Here is a 7002-nt window from a genome sequence, read left to right as displayed (position 1 = left end):
CTGCCGGCTATCCTGAGAGCAAGATTAGGAAAATTTATTCTAGGAAGTCTCACTCTGGCCCTAATCATGCTTTCATGTATAAGGGTGAGACATCTAGATCTAGGCAACCAACCCATGCCAAGTTGCCTAGAAAGAAAACCACTAATGCATCAAATGATCATATTGTTTCATTTAAAACTTTTGATGCATCTTATGTTTTAACTAGCAAATCCGGCAAAGTAGTTGCCAAAATTGTTGGGGGCAAACACAAGGGCTCCAAGACTTGTGTTTGGGTACCCAAAGTTCTTGTATCTAATGCGAAAGGACCCAAAACCGTTTGGGTACCTAAAACAAAGAACTAAACTTGTTTTGTAGGTTTATGCATCCGGGGGCTCAAGTTGGATACTCGACAGCGGGTGCACAAACCATATGACAGGGGAGAAAAGGATGTTCTCCTCCTATGAGAAAAACAAAGATCCCCAACGAGCGATTACATTCGGGGATGGAAACCAAGGTTTGGTCAAAGGTTTGGGTAAAATTGCTATATCCCCTGACCATTCCATTTCTAATGTTTTTCTCGTAGATTCTTTAGATTATAATTTGCTTTCCGTATCCCAGTTATGTCAAATGGGCTACAACTGTCTATTTACTGATGTTGGTGTTACTGTCTTTAGAAGAAGTGATGATTCAATAGCGTTTAAGGGAGTGCTAGAGGGTCAGCTATACTTGGTAGATTTTGATAGAGCTGAACTCGACACTTGCTTAGTTGCTAAGACTAATATGGGTTGGCTATGGCATCGCCGACTAGCCCATGTTGGAATGAAGAATCTTCATAAGCTTCTAAAGGGAGAACACATTTTAGGACTAACCAATGTTCATTTTGAGAAAGACAGGATTTGTAGCGCATGTCAAGCCGGGAAGCAAGTTGGCATCCATCATCCACACAAAAATATTATGACTACCGACAGGCCACTGGAGCTCCTACACATGGACTTATTCGGCCCGATCGCTTACATAAGCATCGGCGGTAGCAAGTATTGTCTTGTAATTGTGGATGACTATTCTCGCTTCACTTGGGTGTTCTTTTTACAGGATAAATCTTATACCCAAGAGACCTTAAAAGGATTCTTGAGACGGGCTCAAAATGAGTTCGGCTTGAGGATCAAGAAGATTAGAAGCGACAACGGGACGGAGTTCAAGAACTCTCAAATTGAAGGCTTTCTTGAGGAGGAGGGCATCAAGCATGAGTTCTCTTCTCCCTACACTCCACAACAAAATGGTGTAGTGGAGAGGAAGAATCGAACTCTATTGGACATGGCAAGAACCATGCTTGATGAGTACAAGACACCGGATCGGTTTTGGGCCGAGGCGGTCAACACCGCCTGCTACGCCATCAACCGGTTATATCTTCATCGAATCCTCAAGAAGACATCTTATGAACTCCTAACCGGTAAAAAGCCAAACATTTCATATTTTAGAGTTTTTGGTAGCAAATGCTTTATTCTTGTTAAAAGAGGTAGAAAATCTAAATTTGCTCCTAAAACTGTAGAAGGCTTTTTACTAGGATATGACTCAAACACAAGGGCATATAGAGTCTTTAACAAGTCCTCAGGACTTGTTGAAGTTTCTTGTGACGTTGTGTTTGATGAAACTAACGGCTCTCAAGTAGAGCAAGTTGATCTTGATGAGATAGGTGAAGAACAGGCTCCATGCATAGCGCTAAGGAACATGTCCATCGGGGATATGTGTCCTAAGGAATCCGAAGAGCCTCCAAATGCACAAGATCAACCATCCTCCTCAATGCAAGCATCTCCACCAACTCAAGGTGAGGATGAGGCTCAAGATGTTGAACAAGAAGATCAAGAAGATGAGCCACCTCAAAATGACGGCAACGATCGAGGGGGAGATGCAAATGATGAAGAAAAGGAGGATGATCAACCAAGGCCGACACACCCAAGAGTCCACCAAGCAATACAACGAGATCACCCCGTCGACACCATCCTCGGCGACATTCATAAGGGGGTAACTACTCGATCTCGGGTTGCACATTTTTGTGAACATTACTCGTTTGTTTCCTCTATTGAGCCACACAGGGTAGAGGAAGCACTTCAAGATTCGGATTGGGTGATGGCGATGCAAGAGGAGCTCAACAATTTCACAAGGAATGAGGTATGGCATTTAGTTCCACGTCCTAATCAAAATGTTGTAGGAACCAAGTGGGTCTTCCGCAACAAGCAAGATGAGCATGGTGTGGTGACAAGGAACAAAGCTCGACTCGTGGCCAAGGGGTATTCACAAGTCGAAGGTTTGGATTTCGGTGAAACCTATGCACCCGTAGCTAGGCTTGAGTCAATTCGCATATTATTAGCCTATGCTACTTACCATGGCTTCAAGCTTTATCAAATGGACGTGAAGAGTGCCTTCCTCAATGGACCAATCAAGGAAGAGGTCTATGTTGAGCAACCTCCCGGCTTTGAAGACAGTGAGTATCCTAACCATGTTTATAGGCTCTCTAAGGCGCTTTATGGGCTCAAGCAAGCCCCAAGAGCATGGTATGAATGCCTTAGAGATTTCCTTATTGCAAATGGCTTCAAAGTCGGCAAGGTCGATCCTACTTTATTCACTAAGACTCTTGACAATGATTTGTTTGTATGCCAAATTTATGTTGACGATATCATATTTGGGTCTACTAACAAATCTACATGTGAAGAATTTAGTAGGATCATGACACAAAAATTCGAGATGTCGATGATGGGGGAGTTGAAATATTTCCTAGGATTTCAAGTCAAGCAACTCCAAGAGGGCACCTTCATCAGCCAAACGAAGTATACTCAAGATATTCTAAGCAAGTTTGGAATGAAGGACGCCAAGCCCATCAAGACACCCATGGGAACAAATGGGCATCTCGACCTCGACACGGGAGGTAAGTCCGTGGATCAAAAGGTATACCGGTCGATGATTGGTTCATTGCTTTATTTATGTGCATCTCGACCGGACATTATGCTTTCCGTTTGCATGTGTGCAAGATTCCAATCCGACCCTAAGGAATCCCACCTTACGGCCGTAAAACGAATCTTGAGATATTTGACTTACACACCTAAGTTTGGGCTTTGGTACCCTCGGGGATCCACTTTTGATTTGATTGGTTATTCGGATGCCGATTGGGCGGGGTGCAAAATTAATAGGAAGAGCACATCGGGGACTTGCCAGTTTTTGGGAAGATCCTTGGTATCTTGGGCTTCAAAGAAGCAAAATTCGGTCGCTCTTTCCACCGCCGAAGCCGAGTATATTGCCGCAGGTCATTGTTGCGCGCAATTGCTCTGGATGAGGCAAACCCTGCGGGACTACGGTTACAAATTAACCAAAGTCCCTTTGCTATGTGACAATGAGAGTGCAATCAAAATGGCCGACAATCCCGTCGAGCACAGCCGCACTAAGCACATAGCCATTCGGTATCATTTTCTTCGGGATCACCAACAAAAGGGGGATATCGAGATTTCTTACATTAACACTAAAGATCAATTAGCCGATATCTTTACCAAGCCACTTGATGAGCAATCTTTTACCCGACTTAGGCATGAGCTTAATATTCTTGATTCTAGGAATTTCTTTTGCTAGTCTTGCACACATAGCTCATAAATATACCTTTGATCATGTCTCTTTAATATGCTATGACTAATGTGTTTTCAAGAGAATTTCAAATCAAGTCATAGGTATATTGAAAGGGAATTGGAGTCTTCGGCGAAGACAAAGGCTTCCACTCCACTCTACTACTCATCCTTCGTTGTCGCTCCGCATCACTCTCCAACGTTGGTATAATCTTCACTTATTCATTTTATGACCAAAAGGGGAGAAAGTACATAAAGGGCTTATATCTCACTCAAAGTATCCGTTTTTGGCGATTCATGCCAAAGGGGGAGAAAGTATGAGCCCAAAGCAAAAGGACCGCACCACCCTAATCTTAAAAATTTGATGATTTTTCAATTGATAAATTTCAAAATTGGTATCTCTTTGTGTTCTAAAGGGGGAGCAAGTAGTATTTTCAAACTTGATATCTTAAAACCCTCTTGAACACTAAGAGGAGACTTTATTTGAGGGGGAGTTTTGTTTAAGTCAAAGGAAAAGCATTTGGACAAAGGGAGAAAATTTCAAAACTTGAAAATGCTTTGCAAATCTCATTCATTTACCTTTGACTATCTTGCAAAATGACTTTGAAAAGAATTTGCAAAAACAAAACCCTTGGTGCAAATGTGGTCCAATATGTCAAAAACAAAGAAAACAATCCATGCGCATCATATGAGTATTTATATTGGCTCAATTCCAACTAACCTTTGCACTTACATTATGTAAACTAGTTCAATTATGCACTTCTATATTTGCTTTGGTTTGTGTTGGCATCAATCACCAAAAAGGGGGAGATTGAAAGGGAATTAGGCTTACACCTAGTTCCTAAATAATTTTGGTGGTTGAATTGCCCAACACAAATATTGGACTGACTAGTTTGCTCTAGTGTATAAGTTATACAGGTGCAAAAGGTTCACATCTAGCCAATAAAAAGACCAAGTGTTGGATTCAACAAAGGAGCAATAAGGCAACCGAGGGCACCTCTGGCTGGAGGCACCGGACTGTCCGGTGTGCACCGGACAGTGTCCGGTGCGCCCGTAGACTTCGTTTTCTACCCTTCGCCAGAGGACTTCGACTTCAACCCTTCGCCCTCGGGAATTCGCGGAGGCCGGCGCGCTATAATTCACCGGACTGTCCGGTGTGCACCGGACATGTCCGGTGCGCCAACGAACCGCGGCCTCCGGAACTCGTCATTCTCGGGTTTTCACGACAGCCGCTCCGCTATAATTCACCGGACTGTTCGGTGTGCACCGGACTGTCCGGTGTGCCAGCGGAGCAACGGCTCTCTGCGGCGCCAACGGCTCCCTGCGGAGCATTAAATGCGCGCGCAGCGCGCGCAGACGTCAGGGCTGCCCATACCGGTGCACCGGACATCAAACAGTGCATGTCCGGTGTGCACCGGACACCTCGGCAGGCCCACAAGTCAGAAGCTTCAACGGTCAGAATCCAACGGCAATGGTGACGTGGCAGAGGCACCGGACTGTCCGGTGTGCACCGGACTGTCCGGTGCGCCATCGAACAGAGGCTGCCAGCAACGGTCACTTTTGGTGGTTGGGGCTATAAATACCCCAACCACCCCACATTCATTGGATCCAAGTTTTCCACTTCTCAACTACTACAAGAGCTCTAGCATTCAAATCTAGACACACCAAATAGATCAAATCCTCTCCAATTCCACTCAAGCCCTTAGTGACTAGCGAGAGTGATTTGCTTGTGTTCTTTCGAGCTCTTGCGCTTGGATCGCATTCTTTTCTTTCTCATTTATTCTTGTGATCATACTCAATTGTAACCAAGGCAAGAGGCACCAATTGTGTGGTGGCCCTTGCGGGGAAGTTTTGTTCCCGGTTGATTGAGAAGAAGAGAAAGCTCACTCGATCCGTGGGATCGTTTGAGAGAGGGAAAGGGTTGAAAAAGACCCGGCCTTAGTGGCCTCCTCAACGGGGAGTAGGTTTACGAGAACCGAACCTCGGTAAAACAAATCCGCGTGTCACACTCTTATTTGCTTGCGATTTGTTTTGCGCCCTCTCTCGCGGACTCGTTTATATTTCTAACGCTAACCCGGCTTGTAGTTGTGATTATTTTTGTAAATTTCAGTTTCGCCCTATTCACCCCCCCCCCCCTCTAGGCGACTATCAAACTTACCAAACCTGCCCCTACGACGCGTATGATGATCACTTTAGGGAGGAATGACCCTGGATAGGGAGAAAAATGAGGCTCCCAAGTAACCCCATTAAATGTGATGGATGACCTTACATTCACGCCTTCATCCCGACGTACTCTCAGAGGGGCAGATGTATTTGTTGTACTATGTAGGTGTGTCATCTCATTCAATATTATAGATGGACATGCAATCATGCACATTACTAGGGAATGTTAAAATGATTGTAGCCATTACTAGATAGTATGATCACACTTTCATGCATTAAAAGTATGAGAAATCATACTAAAACTCCTATATATTACATCGTACTATCGCCATTAAGGCCCTCATTCTCACCATGAACACGACTTAGGGAGGACGCCTCTACATGAATGATTACACTAGTGCAGGTGGGGCGTGTGTTGCATGACTACGAGATCTAGGATATATCATTGTACAAGTTATAAGGCCGTGATGCGACCGAGGCGATGTCCCGGCCGATGGCAAAGTAGGACCCACAAATAGAATATACACACATGTGGCATAGGACAAGCAACATATATACTTAGAAATAGGTAGAGAGTGTGTTTGGCTCAAGTTCTCCCTGGTTGTGTAACTTGTACTACCAAATGTAAATACATCCAGCAGATAGCCAGATAGGTCGTAAGGTATTACGCTAACTGTGGCTCGAACCTGTATAAAAAATTTGTGTGGTGTAAGCAAGGCTCTGTTGTCGTCATAGCTTTGTAGACATATTCTAGGTCCCTCTTCCCTTGTTATATTTTCTCTAGTACCCTAGAGTCGATAATGAATCGGAGTATCGCACTACAGTAAAACAGAGCATTTCCGACGGCCTCCTTACCTCCGACGGCCTCGTACAGGGCCGTCGGACATAACCTTATGTCCGACGGCCGCCACCGGCTCTCGGAAATAGAGCTTATGTCCGACGGCCCTGTACAGGGCCGTCGGACATAAGCGCTATGTCCGACGGCCCCATACCTAGCCGTCGGACATAAGCCTTTTTAACGCGCGGATCGGACCCGCGCGGCTTTCATTTCACCGTGTCGGTTTCTCTCAGCCGCCACACCATCGCCGCCGCTCGGTTTCTCTCCGCCGTCCGCTCGGTCGCCGCCACACCATCGCCACCGCTCGTGCTCCTGCCCGCCACGCCGTCGCCGGAGATAAGGCGCCCGTGCTCCCGCCGCCACCGGTCGTGCTCCGGCCACCGTCCCGAGCTCCGCCCCGTGCTCCGGCCGCCG

Source organism: Zea mays, chromosome 7 (genome assembly GCF_902167145.1).
Source record: "Zea mays cultivar B73 chromosome 7, Zm-B73-REFERENCE-NAM-5.0, whole genome shotgun sequence".
In the NCBI taxonomy this organism is placed as follows: Eukaryota; Viridiplantae; Streptophyta; class Magnoliopsida; order Poales; family Poaceae; genus Zea; species Zea mays.
Note: the sequence above shows the minus strand (reverse complement) of the source record.